The sequence below is a fragment of the Natator depressus genome, chromosome 5 (genome assembly GCF_965152275.1).
Source record: "Natator depressus isolate rNatDep1 chromosome 5, rNatDep2.hap1, whole genome shotgun sequence".
NCBI classification, from domain to species: Eukaryota; Metazoa; Chordata; order Testudines; family Cheloniidae; genus Natator; species Natator depressus.
The window spans coordinates 119,621,529-119,643,574 of NC_134238.1; the positions used below are offsets into that span (position 1 = coordinate 119,621,529).

Here is a 22,046-nt window from a genome sequence, read left to right on the forward strand (position 1 = left end):
CCTACATTGAAGGAAGAGGTTTTTTCAGGTAATCCATCTCCCTGAGCAGCAGTAGCTAGGTTGATAGAAGAATTATTCCGTCAACTTAGCCTTGTCTGACTGGGGGTTAGGTTGGCTTAACTACAGTGTTCAAGAATGTGAGAGACATAGCTGGGCCAATCTAAAGTTTAAGTGTAGACCAGTGCGAGGGCATAAAATTCTGTTTGCAAGAAGGATCTGGAGATGTTTACAATCTGTCCAGTGCTGCAACTGGAATATTCAGAAAGGCAGACGCGGGGTAAGGAGGGCCAGGTAAGCATTCCAACTGGCACTGACTGCTTTGGAAGGTTCCATCACCCGAGTTGTACCGGCCAACACATCCATGAGCAAGAATATGCAGAGAACACTCAAAGATTCACCATTATTTTCCCCAATAAACTTTTTTAAAAAAAGGGCTTGTTTTATGAAAAAAGACCCCAGAGTTCCCTACAAAGGTTGTGAGTGTACATGACAGCTTAAAATGACATTGTTTTATATTCAAGTCCACCCCAGAGGTATTTAAGGCTGTATTGGCTCCACGCAAACAGACAATCGTCATGGGGCTTAAGAAAAATGAGGGGACGCTAAGAAGGAGAAAGCCTAGTTTAGTTCAAGTTCAACAGGCTTTAGCTTAAGCCCTATGGAATGGAAAGAAACAGAACAGATGGTGATCATAGAATCATAGAATATCAGGGTTGGAAGGGACCTAGGGGTCATCTAGTCCAACCCCCTGCTCAAAGCAGGACCAATCCCCAACTAAATCATCCCAGCCAGGCTTTGTCAAGTCTGACCTTAAAAACTTCTAAGGAAGGAGATTCCACCACCTCCCTAGGTAACGCGTTCCAGTGTTTCACCACCCTCCTAGTGAAAAAGTTTTTCCTAATATCCAACCTAAACCGCCCCCACTGCAACTTGAGACCATTGCTCCTCGTTCTGTCATCTGCTACCACTGAGAACAGTCTAGATCCATCCTCTTTGGAACCCCCTTTCAGGTAGTTGAAAGCAGCTATCAAATCCCCCCTCATTCTTCTCTTCCGCAGACTAAACAATCCCAGTTCCCTCAGCCTCTCCTCATAACTCATGTGTTCCAGTCCCCTAATCATTTTTGTTGCCCTCCGCTGGACTCTTTCCAATTTTTCCACATCCTTCTTGTAGTGTGGGGCCCAAAACTGGACATAGTACTCCAGATGAGGCCTCACCAATGTAGAATAGAGGGGAATGATCACATCCCTCAATCTGCTGGCAATGCCTCTACTTATACATCCCAAAATGCCATTGGCCTTCTTGGCAACAAGGGCACACTGTTGATTCATATCCAGCTTCTCGTCCACTGTAACCCCTAGGTCCTTTTCTGCAGAACTGCTGCCGAGCCATTCAGTCCCTAGTCTGTAGCGGTGCATGGAATTCTTCCGTCCTAAGTGCAGGACTCTGCACTTGTCCTTGTTGAACCTCATCAGATTTCTTTTGGCCCAATCCTCTAATTTGTCTAGGGCCCTCTGTATCCTATCCCTACCCTCCAGCGTATCTACCTCTCCTCCCAGTTTAGTGTCATCTGCAAACTTGCTGAGGGTGCAATCCACGCCATCCTCCAGATCATTAATGAAGATACTGAACAAAACCGGCCCCAGGACCGACCCTGGGGGCACTCCACTTGACACCGGCTGCCAACTACACATGGAGCCATTGAGCACTACCCGTTGAGCCCGACGATCTAGCCAACTTTCTATCCACCTTATAGTCCATTCATCCAGCCCATACTTCTTTAACTTGCTGGCAAGAATACTGTGGGAGATCGTGTCAAAAGCTTTGCTAAAGTCAAGGAACAACACGTCCACTGCTTTCCCCTCATCCACAGAGCCAGTTATCTCGTCGCAGAAGGCAATTAGATTAGTCAGGCATGACTTGCCCTTGGTGAATCCATGCTGACTGTTCCTGATCACTTTCCTCTCCTCTAAGTGTTTCAGAATTGATTCCTTGAGGACCTGTTCCATGATTTTTCCAGGGACTGAGGTGAGGCTGACTGGCCTGTAGTTCCCAGGATCCTCCTCCTTCCCTTTTTTAAAGATGGGCACTACATTAGCCGACTAAAAGGGCATAACTGTGAGCTCAATCAATAAGTGTATTGCTTATACGAGAAGGGAAAGCTGTTTTCCATAGGAATCTGGAGGTCTACCTGTGATATCTTAAAAGAAGATTTATCCTCTCAGAGCTCTACTAAGCTCCAATCTCTCAAAAACAACCAAAAAAAACCTGTTCAATCCCCAGTCCCAGAGACATAAAATAGAGTAGGCAGTGTTCATTTATAGGCCATTTTGTTATAAAATTTCATGGAAGAGCCAATAGAAATCTTGTACCCATCACTGGATATAGTAAAAAGCACACCGCCCCCAAACCTTTAAGAATACATGTTAAAATCCAGGTTCAGGACAGCACAACACGCTGCCACTGGATTTACCTGTATATCATGTATGTTATTTGGGTAGAGTGACCAGACAGCAAGAGTGAAAAATCGGGATGGGGGTGAGGGGTAATAGGCGCCTATATAAGATAAAGTCCCAAATATCAGGACTGGCCCTATAAAAGCGGGACATCTGGTCACCCTATATTTGGGAAACAAGGAGGCAATTCCCAATATCAAGTCACAGCTTCTGAAATTATTATTAAGAACATCCTCTGCAAAGAGGAGCAGAAGAATAATTTAGGCTGAGATTTTCTAAGCTGTCTCGTGGATCAGGAGGTTCAGTTCCCATGGGTGGGTGTTCAACTTCTTCAGCAGCCTCTGAAAAATCTCAGGCTTAAATTCCAGTGAGGCAGACATGTCTCTACATCAATGTTGCTGCAAGGTAGCCTAGCCATCATAGCCGGCGTTTGAGAGCATTACTGTAAAGGATGTTACGAGACATACACATACAAAGAAACAGAAGGAAAATGGAAGGGGAATCATAGTACTATTTCTCCTCCTCAGAACAATGTCTACATCCAGCAAGGCTATAGGAATAATCTGTGAACTTTTATTTCATTACTAAAAAGAAAATAATCTTTTTTGAAACTTCTCTTCTGCTTTTGTAATGAAGTTATAACATCCATAAAACAGAAACTATTTATGCCATGTTTCTCCACCCACTCATGATGGGACTCATTGCTATATACAGATTCATTGATTTCCTTGGTACTTTAGAAGTACAATCTCTTTAGGAAAGAACATTGGAGTTTAATATAGCTCCTATATACACTTGGTCTGTGTGGCCTAGTAGAGAAAGCACTGGACTGGGACTCAGGAGACCAGTATTCCTAGCTCTGCCACTGGCCTGCTGGGTGACCATGGGCCAGTACTTTGCCTCCCCCTGCCTCAGTTTCCCAATCTATAAAATGGGGATAATGACATAGACTGCCATCATAAAGCACTCTGAGGTGTATTGATAAAAGCACTGTATAAGAGCTCGGTTTTGTTATTGCTATTTATGGATGAACAGAGATTGGATTGCAATAATGCTACCATGCATTTGCCATAAAAATACTTTAAAATATTAAATATCATATGTTTCTGTATGCTAACTTTATAGTGCTTCATGTAAATTAACATAAAACTGAACAATAAATAATGATGCCCTAGAATGTGGTCTCATGACCATGAACAGCTTGTCAGTGTAAGAGAATACAGATTTAGAAAGCCATCTAGAACTGGTCTTAATTTTAATGAAAGATGTGCCTAAATCCCCTAGATTGCTTTTAAAATCGTAACCACATCCTTTCACTAAGTGTGTGTATAAAAATACCCATTCAGAAATACAAACCTACCAACTGAGAAATATTTACATGCTAAATGAGTGGGATGTGGCCAAAATAACTAGCAGCGTTTGATATATTGGTCAAACAAAAGATCAATGAAAATCTAAATAAGCAGCATTTTAAAAGAAATGAAGTCAGGCTGCACAGATTCGAAAGAGGAGGTTTATTAGTAATAAATCAAATGTCTACAGTTTCTTGTAAGCAGTGGCGTGGCAGGATGTTGGTAAATGCTCCACATGCCATTGCTGTCCCCAGGCTATAACATATGACCTACCATGTGAGCCTAGCGTTGTAAGCAGCTAGCAACTCCATCTAAGATTCTAAGTTTTGTTCTGATTACAGCCTAAATATTGCAGTCATCTAGCTCACATCCCTGGGGGGATATACCACTGGAAACAAGACTGGGAAGCTTCTCTGCTCCTTATTAGGGCAAAAGGTAGCTGAGAAATCCTAATGAAGAAGACACTCTTTCTCACAACCCACTCTCAATCCCCACCACCTCAACACTCCTTTTCCTGCTGAAAAGCCCCTGATGAAATGACTGGTGGCACATCTGGACTCTGTAAAAGTGTTATTTCATTAAGACAGTCATTACTTGTTCTTGCCACAAAGCAGAGAATTCACGTAACAGTGGAGAAAAAATTCAGACAAATGTTGCAAACTGATTATATTTCAGAACAAATCTTGAACAGTGTGAACTCTCCTGTCTTGGATAGCTGCTCACTACAATATGCAGTTGAGGGTTTTCTTTTTCCCTAATATGAGAGAACACTGAAGCAGGAAATACAGTAAGCATGGGTAATTTACTTCGCATTGGAATGATCGTTCCCGCAAACCCCACCTGTTACATGAAGAGCTGTCACCACATGCACTTTTCAGACAGTTCAATATCCCACTGAAACTAATTTGCAAAAGCAGTTTCTAACCGGGCTCCCCGTTAAGCTGAAAGCAGAAACTCTCATTTTCGCAGCATTCTGGCCTACTAAGCCATCTGGCCAAGGCGACTATTGATTAAAAGAAAATCAACAGGTTGTACCCTCCAACACCACGCCTCCTGGCCCCCCAAAGCCACCAAAGAGGCTGGTTGTGTACAACCAGTCCAGGATCTCAACCATAAGTGACTTCTCAACATCTCAAGCCAGTGATCAAAGCTTAGCATTATGGAGCAGTGCATGAACACTCCAGCACACACCGGGGGAAGTATAATGCTCTGAGTTTTTAGACACATTTTCCCCAAATCCTCATTTTTCTTAAGTTCTTGGAAGTTGAAGTATGTGCTGTCTCAGTGCATTCAAGAGATACCAACCAACCTGTCACAGCTCGCAGGAAGCATGGTAGAAATCAGTAATGTGTCTGCTGCTAAATGTGACTGTCCCTGACGTTGTTTCAATTTACTTTGGTACTAAACAAATAAAAGAGCAAGCAATAGTTTAAACAAGCTCATTAGAAAGAATAAAATGCTTCATATCCCTACAAAGTTGTTCTCTGAAATACAGTTTATATTGCGACAAGGGAATAATAATGTCTGAGTCACTGGAAAAGGTATGCAAGCAGTTAGAGAACGAAATCAGCTAAAGACATTATTTTCAATGGTCCGAGAGCATACACAGTGCATATGTAACTCATGTGTGCCTAATAGGGAGATGTCTCTTTCAGAGACCCATTGGGAGGAGGTAGGTATGAGTTGTCTCTGGGTCACTGTTGCTAGGCAGATTAAGCACTCCACAGACAGAAGCTTCTGGAATTGGGTGTGGACGGTAGCGTTGGGTCTGCTCCAACAGGCTCCCTGTTGCTGGGGTCAGACTCATGGGGGCAGGCAGTCAGGGCAGCTGCTTTGCGGAAGGCAGGCCACTTGCCCTGTGTGGGTTGGGGGAAGCTGAGCCCAGGAGCAGGAAGCAGGCTGTTGTCCCGAGCTCTGAAGCACTTTGCAGCAGGTTACTGATATTGTTACCCGCCAACAGGGAAGTTGGGCAATGCTAATTATAGCCAGGGGAAATTGGGAGGGAAAAATAACTTCTATTTTAATTGTACGCTTTGAATGTTGTTTTGGTTTTAGCCAAACTGCTCTAGTTAAATTGTCTCAACTAGTGCAATTCACCAACTTTTATGTAAATGTAGTAACAGGAGAAGAGTCATTTCTAGTTTGCTAGTCTCAGTTTTGTATTTTCTTGTAACTGCGTTTTCTTTAAATCTATACAGGTAACTGAGCGGTTGATGAATCAGTCAGCTGACTGGCTAGCAGTGATTTCAGCAGAGGAAGAGTCTGCCCGGATTCCAACTGAAGATCCCTACAAGCAAGGGGAGGGAAGACGTTATTTTAGACTCAGCAGACTGTATACACTTGGTGATCAAAGACTCTGAGACTTAGGTGAACAAAACCTAAGCTTTTGGGAACTTTCAGTTTCTTCTGTGTTTCTGTGGGGACTGAACTGTTCAGATTTTAATTTGTTTTCTTTATTTATGTTTACGTATAACTGTGAAGGTAATGGCTGTGGATTATAAAATAGCCATGTCATGCTGTAAAAATTACATTATTTGTTTCTTTATCATAAGATTTTATAAAGTTATTTAATTAAATTCATTTCTTTAGTTCCTTTTGGGACTTGAATGGGGGGAGGTTGACACTGTGCAATCCTTGCTGAAAATCCTTAAAGACTGAACTCTGGATCTCCAGCTGGATCTCTGGATCTCCAGCTACTTTGTATGGGAGTTGGGTTTTTTTTTAAAGGCACTGGGGATGGGAAATGAAGTGAATTCTAGCCCACCCAAAGGTTACACATACATCAAATGTCCTGGTTATCGAATATATTTCAAATCATCTCTTTTGTATCTGTACCAGAACTAACCAGGATGCTCCTGGATTATGCAGAAGTGACAAGAGAGGCAGAGATTTCAGCAGTGGTGCCTGCTATCTACAGCACCGTATAGAGAACAGTCCAGCCAAAGAACTACGAATTCCTCTCTGAGTTGTTTTCTCCTGTGATGGGATTTAAATATATTTCCCTCTTTCGAACCAGAAAGACTTAATGAAGGCACAAGCCCACAGGTCAGGAAACTTAGCTTATCCCCTCTTTCTCTCTGTGTTGGTGCCTGTAAACTCTGAAGCAAGAAAGTGTATTTTCCCCCACAAAGCCTCCTTTTATCTCCCCCCCCCATCTCATTAAGTCAAATGCCTTCCCTGTCTCCTTACAGGACTGCGATGTCATGGAGCTGAGGGCTGGTTCAAAAAAAGAAACAGCCCACCCTGCTCGCCCATTCACACAGACAGCCCTTTAAAAAAAAAACAATAATAAAAAGTGCTATGCTTCGGTGCAATAAAACAGCACAATTTAACTTAAAGACTGAGCCAACCTGTCAGCGTTACCTTCCCATACTTCACGCGGGCAAGGTGCTCAATGAACAGCACTGGTAGGAATTTTTTGCTGGTGCCTTTAAGTGAAAAAAAAAAAAAATCGCGGCACGTCTCTTTGCATCAGCAAAGAAGCAATTAGAGGAACGGTCATCGTGAAAGACACAAGCCACGTTCAGCATTTCACACCAACTGAGAAATAACTAACAGGTTGCCTTTATTCCTCCCACAAAAGGAGAGGCTTAAATGCCAGCGGCAAAGTGTGGGGCCAGCCTGGTGACCTTGTGGTTACTGCAGAATTGGATTAAAGCATGATGGGGTTCTGAACACGAAAAGCAGAAGTAGCAGCTACATTGCCAGGGTGCTCTCTGTGAGGGCTCTGGGACTCTGGAATTTGTTCCCTGCCCTGATCCAAAATAGCCTGAATTTGGTGATTTTCCAGGCAAACACAACACAACATACGAAGTGTATAGTGCTCACTTTATACTAATATTTGTATTACAAATATTTGCACTGTAAAAAGATACACAAAAGAAATAGTATTTTTCAATTCATCTCATACAAGTCCACTCAGTCCTACTTCTTGTTCAGCCAACTGCTAAGACAAACTTGGGGATACATTTATGGGACATAATGCTGCCTGCTTTTTATTTACAATGCCACCTGAAAGTGAGAACAGGCGTTTGCATGGCACTTTTGTAGCCAGCGTTGCAAGGTATTTATGTGCCAGGTGCGCTAAACAGTCATATGCCTATTCATGCTTCAACTTGTAGGCTCTAAAGTTTTACGTTGTTTTGTTTTTGAGTGCAGTTATGTAATTCTACATTTCTAAGTTGCATTTTCATGATAAAGAGATTGTACTACAGTACTTGTATGAGTTGAACTGAAAAATACTGTCTTTTGTTTATCTTTTTTACAGTGAAAATATTTAAATAAAAAATAAATATAAAGTGAGCACTGTACACTGTGCATTCTGTGTTGCAACTGAAATGAATACATTTGAAAATGTAGGAAAATATCCAAAAATATTTATAATAAATTTAAATTGGTATTCTATTATTGTTCAACCGTGAGCTTAAAACGGTGATTAATCATGATTTTTTAAAATTTTTTTAAATTGCAATTTTTAAAAACTGTTTGACAGCCCTAATATAATGCAATCCTTTTGTCCTTTTTTAGACTCAGAAATCCTCCAGGTTGAAGCATAAATTCATATGATAGCTAGGAATGCTCGATTTTGCAGATGGATCTTTGATTTAGCTGAAATCCCTGTTAAATACTCATGTAGCCAGACAGCTCCTTATTGGCAGCAGATTTGAGGATCCTTAAGGTAACAGTGTGGAACAAAATCTCTCAGTAAAGTGACTCTGAGATGTCTGTTTCAGACAGCAGCTTTTGTAAATTTAAGAGTTTGGTTTTGAACTAGAAAGCCCCAAATGGCCTGGGACCTAGTTAGCTGTCAGACAACGGCCTCTCTACCCATGCCAGATTGAGACAGTTTCAGTCAGCAGAGGCACCTGAGCCAGAGCACAGCTGTTTCAAGAGAGGGGAAAGCTGGCAAGCTGTTCTCCAGGAGGGTCCTTCAGCTTTGAAACTCTCTCCCCCTGGGTCCAAAACAGACCTAGTTTGCCAACCTTCAAGACATGCTACAAGGTGTGAACTGTGAGTGGCATGGAGGGGTCGCACACAGATTTTGTACTGGTATAACCGTGTCAGTTAAGGAGTTGGTTTTTTACCAAAATACTTATCCCAGTACAACCCCTAGAGTAGACGCAGTTATATCTGTGCAGAGTCAGTTTAAGGCCAGAAGGGATCACCAGATCATCTAGTCTGACATCCTGTATATCACAGGCCACCAGTAGCACCCAGCACCCACACACTAAACCCTACAACTGAAATTAGACCAAAGTATTACAGCCCACACAGGACACTAAACTATTTCGTGCCACAGGCCAAGAATAGGTGGGACTGCGGTGCACCAATGCCTGAGGCCCCTGCAATGGCAGGGTATCAATCAAGTGAGACGTACCTAAATAACCCTGGCAAGTGACCCGAACGCCATGCTTCTGGGGAAGGCCAAGAAACCTCAAGGTCACTGCCAATCTAACCTGGAGGAAAATTTCTGCCTGACCTCAGATATGGCGATCAGCTAGACCCTGAGCATGTGTCCAAGAACGAGTCGGGAATATTATACCAATACAAGTAGTTTTATACTGGTATAAATGTCCACAGCAGGTGGGTTGTACTGCTTTAGCTTTACAGTACAACTTGTAGTGCGTAGACAAGGCCTAATTGTATTTGGGAGGGCCTACTGCAATAGCTAGGAGTGCCTCTTGATGGCACGTGTGTATGAACTAGGAAGTAACTCAGATACATCCTCCTCCATCTGCAACTCCTTCCCTGAGTACTCGATAAACAGATGGCTTTGTCTACCTAGCGCCTCTCCTGAGAACTCAAGTCAAACACTCAACAGTTAAAGAAAAACACCTGAAATATGTCCCCATAATTGTTCTAAGAGATGTAGCTGTCTCTCATTGGAGCAGTTAATGTCTCTCTTCTAATGTCCCCAGAACATGGGTGCTGCCGCACCCCCTAACTTGAAGTGGTTTCCATCAGAAACTCAGTTTGGTTCAATTACTTTCAGTACCCTGTAGCCACATCTGTAGCCTTTATTTTATTTCAAGTGAATTTACTAATGTTGTATTACGGCAACCCCCACTATGCAAACCGTTCCAGCTCCACGGCCCCAGAAAGCTGTTTGGGTATTAAAGGAACACAAGTGGTACCATAAAGCAGCCCTGCTCCTTTATCATCATGTTAGAACAAGTGAGCCAGGGATTGGTTTTCAGGCCATCCAACCTTTGTGGGTCTCTCCTCTTCACCTTTTATGCAGCTGTGCAAATGGGCAAGTGTCAAAAACGGTAGATCGCTTTAGGTGCATGCTAAATAAGCATGGAAATTAAGATTTTCAGAGTGGGCAAGAAGTAATGTTTTCACCGGTGAAAGCTTTAAGAATTGCTGTGCAATTTGTTAGCACATGTTCTACCATGGTACTTTGCCAAGTTGGCAGAAATAAACAGAGCCAAACCAGGTCAGAGAATATCCTGTCCAAGAGAGCCCATGTAGCAAAGCACTAGGCTAAAGGGCTACAAGACAAGGAATTTTTCAGTTCTCATGGCAGCTCTGACACGGACTATCTCTATAATCTTTGGCAACTCACCGAATCGCTGTGCCTCAGTTTCCCCATTGTGTAAAATGGGAATGATAGGGCTTCCTGACCTCTCAGGATCAATGTGAAGATTAACTGGTTAGCATTTGACCTGAACAATACTTTGAATAAGTTTCTAAGGGTCATTATTAAAATGTAGGTTTGGGAAACAATACACATGAGACCTGATTTTCATGTGAGCTGAGCATGTGTGGCTCCCACCTCTGATAATCAGGCCCAAACAGTAAAAGGGGAAACGGACCAAGCAGTAAAAGGGGAAACGGACAGATTGTCAATTTTCAGTGGAGAGAGGGGAACAGGGGAAATTAAACTGGGACAGTGAATTTGTTCTTATAACAAATACTTAAAAAAAAACAAAAACAAAAACAAACACCCTTGGGTGCTTCCCTCTGTTTAAAGGGCTATTTTATAATCAACAATAGTTACAAATTTAATCCAGTGAGCCATCTTAATAGTTGTTCTCCAACTGTCTCACAAACACAGAATTTAAATCCAAAGACCATTTGTATTTATTTTACAAGAACAAATTCACTTTGTCAGTTTCATTTCCCGTGGTGTCATAACCAGACCTGCTGTTCTGCTTATAAAGACAACCGGAGTTAAGCAGAAATAAAACAATTTCTGAAGCCAGCCTGCATTAAGAGTTTGTCTACATTTGGAAATTTACCAAACTAGCTATTCTGTTTTAACCGCCCCCTGAGAACACTCACTCCAGAATAAGAGTGCCTTTTCTGATTTTGCTTAATCCACTACTGGAATAAGGCTTGATCTACGCTTAACATTTATACTGGCGTAGCTACATTAGCCAGAGTTGTGAAAAACCCACATCCCTGAACAACAAGCTATGCCAACAAAACCCCCAGTGGCCACAGAAGGGTGCTGCTGCTGATGTAGCTAGTCATTCGGTGAGGTGGCACTCCTAGACCAGCAAAACTCCTCCTTCTGTCGGCATACCCTGCATCTACACTAGAGTGGCTATGTCCACAGAGACTCTGTAGTGTAGACACAAAGCGGCCACAGGGGGAGTTATACCAGAATAACTATCCCAGAACAGTTATTTCAGTAAATTTGTAAGTACAGACAAGCCCTTTCAGGCAGTGATGTGCAGGCCTCGGGGTCTGTGAGACCTTACATTTCAGTAGTGAGGGGGAGGGAGGGGTGGCACCCCTCGCTCCAGACCTGATGTTGGGAGGTGATGTTAATTCCCTAGCTGGTCCTGTCACAGAGGAAGAGACTGCGGTCATGTTGTGCTACTAGAAGAGGTGGCCGGGACTATGATTTGTCAAGTCAGGAAAGCCCCATGGATCCCACCAAACCAGAGGGCCTCAAGCAATCACTGGTGTTACCTGTGCCTGCGGGTAGGCCTACACTCTGGAGACTATACTGGCCTAGCTATGCCAGAATAACCCCTAGTGTAGACACATCCCACACCACGGGAAGGAGTTTTTTCTCTCGGAGGAGGACCAGCATCTCCCCAAGCAATGGAAGCTATGTTGACGGAGGCATTCTTCCATTAGCATAGCTACGTCTACATGCAGATTAGTCAATATAGCTACGCTGGTCAGGGGTATGGATTTTTCACACACCTGACCGACATAGCTATGTCAACCTAACTTTTAAGTGTAGACCAGACCTATGGCTGGCCTTGGTGAAACAAGTAGCTTGGACCAATAATTCAGAACAACTTTAACTCATCACGGTGGAAACAGGTTTCATTTTCAGAATGGCTCACAGAACACGTGGGAGCCCCTAGCTGCTATCTGGATTGGAACTGATTTCCAAGGATAACAAGTGATGTACATGATCCTAACTGCCCATGATCAAGCCTCATAAAAGGGGTATTTATACTTGACTACCCTGAAAACCATAGCTCAGAAGGTATTTTGAATTCAGCTCAAACAGAAAGCCAACCTGAACACCCTTACCATTACCAGAAAAGGAACTGTAAATATCTTAAGAATTTTAGTGCTGGGGTCACGTGTCATTCAACTGATATTGCAAAATTTTGAAAATATTGGTGGCTAGAAAGAGGATGGATATGCCATAGGAAACACCCTTCTTGGATTTGTTTTCCAAATATATTTGCATTTGAGCTTGTTTGGTCATGTACAACCATACTGTGGCAAGGAGTGTGGTATAAATAACTGAACATGAAAGACACACACACACACACACTTTGTAACTCATTCACAGGGGAAAAAACAACATTGTTTCCCCCCTCCCCCTGATTCTAGCCTCAAAAAACCACTGGCTCTTCTGTGCCTTTTAGAGTAAGGATGATGAGACGGATGAAAACTATAACCAACAAAAACCACTGCATTTAATAATAATAAACGTACACACCAGCAAACCTGTAATATGTTGTTGAAGGTATATTTACAAAATGCAAATACACAGGGAAGGTAAAGAAGACAGAGTGGAGTATTACCTCTACTCTAGGGAGTAAAAAATAATTATTTGCAATAAGGATGTCCTAATGCATCCTGCCTCGCTACCAATAAGAGATTCTAGGAAAGCTGATCAATCTATACGGACTAACTTTTGAGACCATTTCAAAATCCATTTTAGGATTCCTTCACCTAAGTATTTCAGAAATGTCCTGCCTTCCCAGGCCCTACAAAAAGACATGGAATAAGTAATAAATATAGGATATAACTCTACCGCAGCATGAACGTTGTGTGTATTTCACCTTAACACACCTTGGACATGGGTGAAACTGACCACTCTGTGCTAATACTGTCAGTTCCATTGGCATCACCTCACAATATGCACAATGCCACTGACCTAATGAGAAAAGAATTATTAGGGACCCGTTGAGCAGTTCTTAAATATAAGAAAAACAGGTTGCTCTAATCAGTAAAATTGTTAGTTTCCCAGCATTTTGAAAGTGTTATTAAAAATCCCATTATGGAATCGGAACAACTAGCCTGAATGAAGATATTAGCATTTCTTTTCAGTGATTACTAATTCCTTCAGTGTTTATTGCAGTAACATTAAATTAAATTGAACTCCTGGTATGAATATGGTCCCAGTACGTAATTTTATCAAAACTCAATGTTTTTAGCATAAGTTCATGTCCACTTTTTGGAAAGCTTTATCTATGCAGCTTCCCCAGGATGCAGCATGAACCCTGGGGCTATGCAATCACCGAAAAGTTCTGTTAGTTTATGCGATGCAGTGTTTAACTATTAAACTAATTAGAAGAACAGAGCCATGAACCGGACAATAAAAAACAATGAAAGAAGCACATTGGTTCCCATTATAAACACACTCCTCTTGGTGCAATAATATTTCCTCATTAAAAAATGTTGGAACCATCAGAACTGACTTTCAAGCACTTTGGAGGCTGGTGTTGGGACCTTCAGAAGAGAGTTGATAAAGTTTTTCCAAATTGTTGTGGAAATGCAATGCATAGACAAGAAGGCAACCACAGCAAACTCTTCTAGGCCCTGATTTAGTAAAGCATGTGTTTAAAATTCAACACATGAGTAGTCACACTACAGTCAATTAAGCATGTGCTAAACTGTACCAAGGACTTAAATAAAACAAGGAAATGTATGTACGTTTTAAAGGGAAACTCAGCTGTAATGAAAGAAATAATAATTCCCGCATCTCCGCATCTCATTACAAAGAAGAGTAAATCACTAAATGTCTTTTTGATAGCACTCAATAGCTAATTCACAGTGAATAATATACTCGACAAATGTAGCCTATTTTGCCTTATTGGGGAACACACTGACAAGTTATTTTTCTTGAATTTATTCATTATTCAATTTTACTTTTTTTTTTTCCAATTTTATTTTTTCCTGTCTATGGACTGATTGTCACAAGTTCTCTAGAAGTGCATATTACTCCATATTTGAAATGCAAGCACTCTTAGTTAGCTGTTATTGGTCAAAAGTCATCTGGCATTATTACCAATACCAAGTTAGAGTCAGATGCAATGGTTGTCTCCCGCTTGGTTGCCTTTTTTTCCTGCATATGCAGCGTATGTGAAAGAGATGGCCTATATCTGGTGTTAGAAATGCACATTTGATCATCTTTCCTATTAGCAGAAAATACTAGATGTTGACAAACCACAAAGTTGTTATAAGGCAAGTTCTCTACTTTAAGACTAACTTAAGAGTTACTGGGCCACTTATTAAATAAACCATTTTTTCTTTAAATTGAGAGGGCTTTATTCTGATTTATGGTCAGGTTTGGTTACATCACTCTTGTTGTGTAAAGAAACATTAAAGTGGCTGTAAATGCATTTTCCATCTACTTCAAAGCCCCTTCTTATTGCCAGAATGCTATACAGAGGACTTTTTAAGTCAATGACAATCAGGCCCATAGAGTTCAACTAAGCCCTGGTCTACACTAGGACTTTAGGTCAAATTTAGCAGCGTTAAATCGATGTAAACCTGCACCCGTCCACACGATGAAGCCCTTTATTTCGACTTAAAGGGCTCTTAAAATCGATTTCCGTACTCCACCCCTGACAAGTGGATTAGCGCTTAAATTGGCCTTGCCGGGTCGAATTTGGGGTACTGTGGACACAATTTGACGGTATTGGCCTCCGGGAGCTATCCCAGAGTGCTCCATTGTGACCGCTCTGGACAGCATTCTCAACTCAGATGCACTGGCCAGGTAGACAGGAAAAGAACTGCGAACTTTTGAATCTCATTTCCTGTTTGGCCAGCGTGGCAAGCTGCAGGTGACCATGCAGAGCTCATCAGCAGAGGTGACCATGATGGAGTCCCAGAATCGCAAAAGAGCTCCAGCATAGACCGAACGGGAGGTACGGGATCTGATCGCTGTATGGGGAGAGGAATCTGTGCTATCAGAACTCCGTTCCAGTTTTCGAAATGCCAAAACCTTTGTCAAAATCTCCCAGGGCATGAAGGACAGAGGCCATAACAGGGACCCGAAGCAGTGCCGCGTGAAACTTAAGGAGCTGAGGCAAGCCTACCAGAAAACCAGAGGGGCGAACGGCCGCTCCGGGTCAGAGCCCCAAACATGCCGCTTCTATGATGAGCTGCATGCCATTTTAGGGGGTTCAGCCATCACTACCCCAGCCGTGTTGTTTGGCTCCTTCCATGGAGATGGAGGCAACACGGAAGCAGGTTTTGGGGACGAAGAAGAAGATGATGATGATGAGATTGTAGATAGGTCACAGCAAGCAAGCGGAGAAACCGGTTTTCCCGACAGCCAGGAACTGTTTCTCACCCTGGACCCTGGAGGCAGTACCCCCCGAACCCACCCAAGGCTGCCTCCTGGACCCGGCAGGCGGAGAAGGGACCTCCGGTGAGTGTACCTTTTAAAATAGTATACATGGCTTAAAAGCAAGCATGTGAAAGGATTAATTTGCCCTGGCATTCGCGCCTCTCCTGGATGTACTCACAAAGCCTTTGCAAAAGGTTTCTGGGGAGGGCTGACTTATTGCGTCCTTCATGGTAGGACACTTTACCACTCCAGGCCAGTAACACGTACTCAGGAATCATTGTACAACAAAGCATTGCAGTGTATGTTTGCTGGCGTTCAAACAACATCCGTTCTTTAACTCTGTGTTATCCTCAGGAGAGTGAGATATCATTCATGGTCTCCTGGTTGAAATAGGGTGCTTTTCTTAAGGGGACATTCAGAGGAGCCCGTTCCTGCTGAGCTGTTTGCCTGCGGCTGAACAGAAATGTTCCCCGCTTTTAGCCACGGGGAGGGGGGAGGGTTGAGGGGGTAGCCACGCGGTGGGGGGGAGGCAAAATGCGACCTTGTAATGAAAGCACATGTACTATGTATGTAATGTTAACCGCAAGGTTTACCCTGAAAGACTGTAGCCACTGTTTTATAAAATGTGTCTTTTTAAATACCGCTGTCCCTTTTTTTTTCTCCACCAGCTGCATGTGTTTCAATGATCACAGGATCTTCTCCTTCCCAGAGGCTAGTCAAGATTAGAAAGAAAAAAAAACACACTCGTGATGAAATGTTCTCTGAGCTCATGCTGTCCTCCCACACTGACAGAGTACAGACGAATGCGTGGAGGCAAATAATGTCAGAGTGCAGGAAAGCACAAAATGACCGGGAGGAGAGGTGGCTGGCTGAAGAGAGTAAGTGGCGGGCTGAAGAGAGGGCTGAAGCTGAAAGGTGGCGGCAGCGTGATGAGAGGAGGCAGGATTCAATGCTGAGGCTGCTGGAGGACCAAACCAGTATGCTCCAGTGTATGGTTGAGCTGCAGCAAAGGCAGCTGGAGCACAGACTGCCACTACAGCCCCTGTGTAACCAAACGCCCTCCTCCCCAAGTTCCATAGCCTCCACACCCAGACGCCCAAGAACGCGGTGGGGGGGCCACCGGCCAACCAGCCACTCCGCCACAGAGGATTGCCCCAAAAAAAGAAGGCTGGCATTCAATAAATTTTAAAGTTGTAAACTTTTAAAGTGCTGTGTGGCATTTTCCTTCCCTCTTCCACCACCCCTCCTGGGCTACCTTGGTAGTCGTCCCCCTATTTGTGTGATGAATGAATAAAGAATGCATGAATGTGAAGCAACAATGACTTTATTGCCTCTGCAAGCAATGATTAAAGGGAGGAGGAGAGGGTGGTTAGCTTACAGGGAAGTAGAGTGAACCAAGGGGCGGCGGGTTTCATCAGGGAGAAACAAAGAGAACTTTCACACCGTAGCCTGGCCAGTCATGAAACTGGTTTTCAAAGCTTCTCTGATGCGTACCGCGCCCTCCTGTGCTCTTCTAACCGCCCTGGTGTCTGGCTGCACATAACCAGCAGCCAGGCGATTTGCCTCAACCTCCCACCCCGCCATAAACGTCTCCCCCTTACTCTCACAGATATTGTGGAGCACACAGCAAGCAGTAATAACAGTGGGAATATTGGTTTCGCTGAGGTCTAAGCGAGTCAGTAAACTGCGCCAGCGCACCTTTAAACGTCCAAATGCACATTCTACCACCATTCTGCACTTGCTCAGCCTGTAGTTGAACAGCTCCTGACTACTGTCCAGGCTGCCTGTGTATGGCTTCATGAGCCATGGCATTAAGGGGTAGGCTGGGTCCCCAAGGATAACTATAGGCATTTCAATGTCCCCAACAGTTATTTTCTGGTCTGGGAATAAAGTCCCTTCCTGCAGCTTTTGAAAGAGCCCAGAGTTCCTGAAGATGCGAGCATCATGTACCTTTCCCGGCCATCCCACGTTGATGTTGGTGAAATGTCCCTTGTGATCCACCAGAGCTTGCAGCACTATTGAAAAGTACCCCTTGCGGTTTATGTACTCGCCGGCTTGGTGCTCCGGTGCCAAGATAGGGATATGGGTTCCGTCTATGGCCCCACCACAGTTAGGGAATCCCATTGCAGCAAAGCCATCCACTATGACCTGCACATTTCCCAGGGTCACTACCCTTGATATCAGCAGATCTTTGATTGCGTGGGCTACTTCCATCATAGCAGCCCCCACAGTAGATTTGCCCACTCCAAATTGATTCCCAACTGACCGGTAGCTGTCTGGCGTTGCAAGCTTCCACAGGGCTATCGCCACTCGCTTCTCAACTGTGAGGGCTGCTCTCATCTTGGTATTCATGCGCTTCAGGGCAGGGGAAAGCAAGTCACCAAGTTCCATGAAAGTGCCCTTACGCATGTGAAAGTTTCGCAGCCACTGGGAATCGTCCCAGACCTGCAACACTATGCGGTCCCACCAGTCTGTGCTTGTTTCCCGAGCCTAGAATTGGCGCTCCACAGCATGAACCTGCCTCATTAGAACCATGATGCATGCATTGGCAGGGCCCATGCTTTCAGAGAAATCTGTGTCCATGTCCTGATCACTCACGTGACCGCGCTGACGTCGCCTCCTCGCCCGGTATCGCTCTGCCAGGTTCTGGTGCTGCATATACTGCTGGATAATGCGTGTGGTGTTTAATGTGCTCCTAATTGCCAAAGTGAGCTGAGCGGCCTCCATGCTTGCCTTGGTATGGCGTCCGCACAGAAAAAAGGCGCGGAACGATTGTCTGCCGTTGCTCTGACGGAGGGAGGGGCAACTGACGACATGGCTTACAGGGTTGGCTTCAGGGAGTTAAAATCAACAAAGGGGGTGGCTTTACATCAAGGAGTATTTCAGGCAGGACTTCACGGAGGGTTCTAATAAGAAATGGTGCACCTAAGTTATTGTTCTTATTGGAACAAGGAGGTTAGTCTGGCCTCTGATTGATACATGGCTAGATTTACCTCACTGCACCTTCTCTGTGAGTGACTGCAGTGTGACCTGGAGGAATGAGTCCCCTAGATGGGGGAGGGGGGGAAGCAAATGAGTACAAAACAAATCTGGTCTATTTCTTGTTTTGATCCACTCCATCTATCTTTTACATCTTTAGCTGGCAGCAGACGGTGCAGAAGGACTGCATGCCATCCACATCTCATGGCTGCCCAGCAGAAGAGGATGCAATAGGACTGCTAGCAATCCGTATCGCCTGCCTGCTCACCATAAGATGGTTCAATAGGACTGACTGCAGGACTAAAGAGAATGACCTGGTCAAGTCACTCCAAATTTAGTCCCTGCGCCCATGTCTGCCCAGGCGCTCCTGGCCGACGTGGCCAGGAGCACCTCGGACATGACGATGACGGCTACCAGTCGTACTGTACCGTCTGCTGAGACAAGGCAAGGGGTTGCTGCTACTGTGTAGCAATGCAGTACCATGTCTGCCAGCACCCAGGAGACATAGGGTGACGGTTACCTGAGCGGGCTCCATGCTTGCCGTGGTATGGCGTCTGCACAGGTAACTCAGGAAAAAAGGCGTGAAACGATTGTCTGCCCTTGCTTTCACGGAGGGAGGGAGGGAACGGGGGCCTGACGATATGTACCCAGAACCACCCACGATAATGTTTTAGCCCCATCAGAGTGCTCCATTGTGACTGCTCTGGACAGCACTCTCAACTCAGATGCACGATTGTTTGCCGTTGCTCTGATGCAGGGAGGGGCGACTGAGGACACGGCTTACAGGGTTGGCTTCAGGGAGCTAAAATCAACAAAGGGGGTGGCTTTACATCAAGGAGTATTTCAGGCAGGACTTCACGGAGAGTTCCAATAAGAAATGGTGCACCTAAGTTATTGTTCTTATTGGAACAAGGAGGTTAGTCTGGCCTCTGATTGATACATGGCTAGATTTACCTCGCTGCACCCTCTCTGTGAGTGACTGCAGTGTGACCTAGAGGAATGAGCCCCCTAGACAGGGGAGGGGGGGAAGCAAATGAGTACAAAACAAATCTGGTCTATTTCTTGTTTTGATCCACTCCATCTATCTTTTACATCTTTGGCTGGCAGCAGACGGTGCAGAAGGACTGCATGCCATCCACATCTCATGGCTGCTCGGCAGAAGATGGTACAGTACGACTGCTAGCAATCCGTATCGCCTGCCTGCTCACCATAAGATGGTTCAATAGGACTGACTGCAGGACTAAAGAGAATGACCTGGTCAAGTCACTCCAAATTTAGTCCCTGTGCCCATGTCTGCCCAGGCGCTCCTGGTCTACGTGGCCAGGAGCACCTCGGACATGACGATGACGGCTACCAGTCGTATTGCACCGTCTGCTGCCACAAGGCAATGGGTTGCTGCTACTGTGTAGCAATGCAGTACCGTGTCTGCCAGCACCCAGGAGACATACGGTGACGGTTACCTGAGCGGGCTCCATGCTTGCCGTGGTATGGCGTCTGCACAGGTAACTCAGGAAAAAAGGCGCGAAACAATTGTCTGCCCTTGCTTTCACGGAGGGAGGGAGGGAACAGGGGCCTGACGATATGTACCCAGAACCACCCGACAATGTTTTAGCCCCATCAGGTACTGGGATCTCAACCCAGAATTCCAATGGGCAGCGGAGACTGCGGGAACTGTGGGATAGCTACCCACAGTGCAACACTCCGGAAGTCGACGCTTGCCTCGGTACTGTGGAAGCACTCCGCCGAGTTAATGCACTTAATGCACTTAGAGCATTTTCTGTGGGGGGACACACACTTGAATATATAAAACCGATTTCTAAAAAACCGACTTCTATAAATTCGACCTAATTCTGTAGTGTAGACATACCCTTAGACTATCTTTGAAACATTCCAGTTTCTCATGCTTAAAAATGGGAAACCAATTCTTTCAGTCCTAACTGCATTCTCAGGCCTGCTGGGAAGTACTGCTAAAATGGCCATCCTCTGTGAAAAATTTCATTCATGGGATGGCTGTCCTCACACAGAGACAAACATTTCTAATAACACTTTTAAAATTCCTTGTACATAAACGGAGATTCTTATTTAGTAAACATTGTTTCAGCGAGCTGAGCTTTTACAACTAACAACTGTAGTTCCTCTTTAGAAAACCCACAGTAAAATACCACAGTTAGATTTAAAAAAATCAGTCATTTTACTTCCACAACAGCTTGACCCATAAAGGAGCTATAATCTATGCACCATTTTTGCATAATCAAAACATTTGTATTAATAATACGATGAACTACCACTGCGTATGTTCAAATTTTACAGTACCACACTTGGTTAAGCCTATCTTATTAATGTAACAATGCACAAAGAACATCCATCTAAGTGAACAACTAAATGGAGAGGTTAATTTGTCCTAGTCTAGAATGAATTTAAATGGCTTAATTCAATAACTTTCTTTGGATAACCACGATCCCTGCATTTATAAGGTGCCCATTACTGCAGATACAACCATCTACTTGCATTTACATTTGTTTACTTTGCTGCCTTGAGAACTATAAAGAAGAGCTGTTTGGCATTTTTAAAAACAAACCTGGTTGGGGTTGTGATTTGAATTAAAATATATAATAAGTAACAGACGCTTTCCTTCATAAATCTGGCTTTATTTCTTATTTTGCAGAGTTGCAAGTTTTTGATTAAGCCTCCTCTTGTCATATAGGAATGTCAACTTTTATCCAGTAAAATTGGCATAAATTGGCTTGTTTGCTAACATTGCAAATGCCTGCATACTGTCATCCCATTAACCCCCCTCCCCTCCCTTTCCTACACAAGTTTCTGTGCACGCATAGCCTCCCTCCCCAACGCACTCTATAATGATATCTCTGCAATGCATACAGAGCCCTCAGCAGCTCTTGAGCACGCTCTGTTTTTGACTCTAGGCTTCTGTTTGACTGCACAATGGGGCTGTCACTACCCTAGCACTTCAACATGCAATAGTGGATCCATTTCTACAGCCTTCATCCAGAGCGTTTTCTACTTGTTTAATTTAAAAGGGACTTGGGCCAGGCTCTTGAAGGAGAAAGGATACACTTCAAGCTCAGACAGGGCCACAGCATATTGTCTTACCCGTATCTGCTACTGCTAACAGTACCTGAAGTTAGTGATAGAGTACAACACTTTATTCCAGGATTGATTAAGCATGGGCTATGGACTGGCGCCTTCCCAGCTACAAAGCGGGAGCTGAGAGCAGCCTAGAATCATAGATGCTGGAACTACAGGTGCTGGGGGTGCTGCTGCACCCCCTGGCTTGAAGTGGTTTCCATTCTATGCAGGGTTTACAGTTTAGTTCAATAGCTCTCAGCACCCCCACTATAAAATTTGTTCCAGCGCTCCCAGCCTAGAATTGTGCGGAGGCGACCACACCCCATTTCTTTCAGACCTGGCAGCCTCAGGAGAACACACAGGGTTTCGTTACGCTCTCAGCACAGCTGT

At 44.2% G+C, this 22,046-nt stretch overlaps 1 protein-coding gene across 6 annotated transcripts in view; it reads right to left on the reverse strand.

Annotated features, from left to right (window-relative positions):
* PALM2AKAP2 (PALM2 and AKAP2 fusion) overlaps window positions 1-22,046 on the reverse strand; it is a 388,863-nt gene that overhangs the window by 49,571 nt on the left and 317,246 nt on the right. The window lies entirely within an intron of this gene.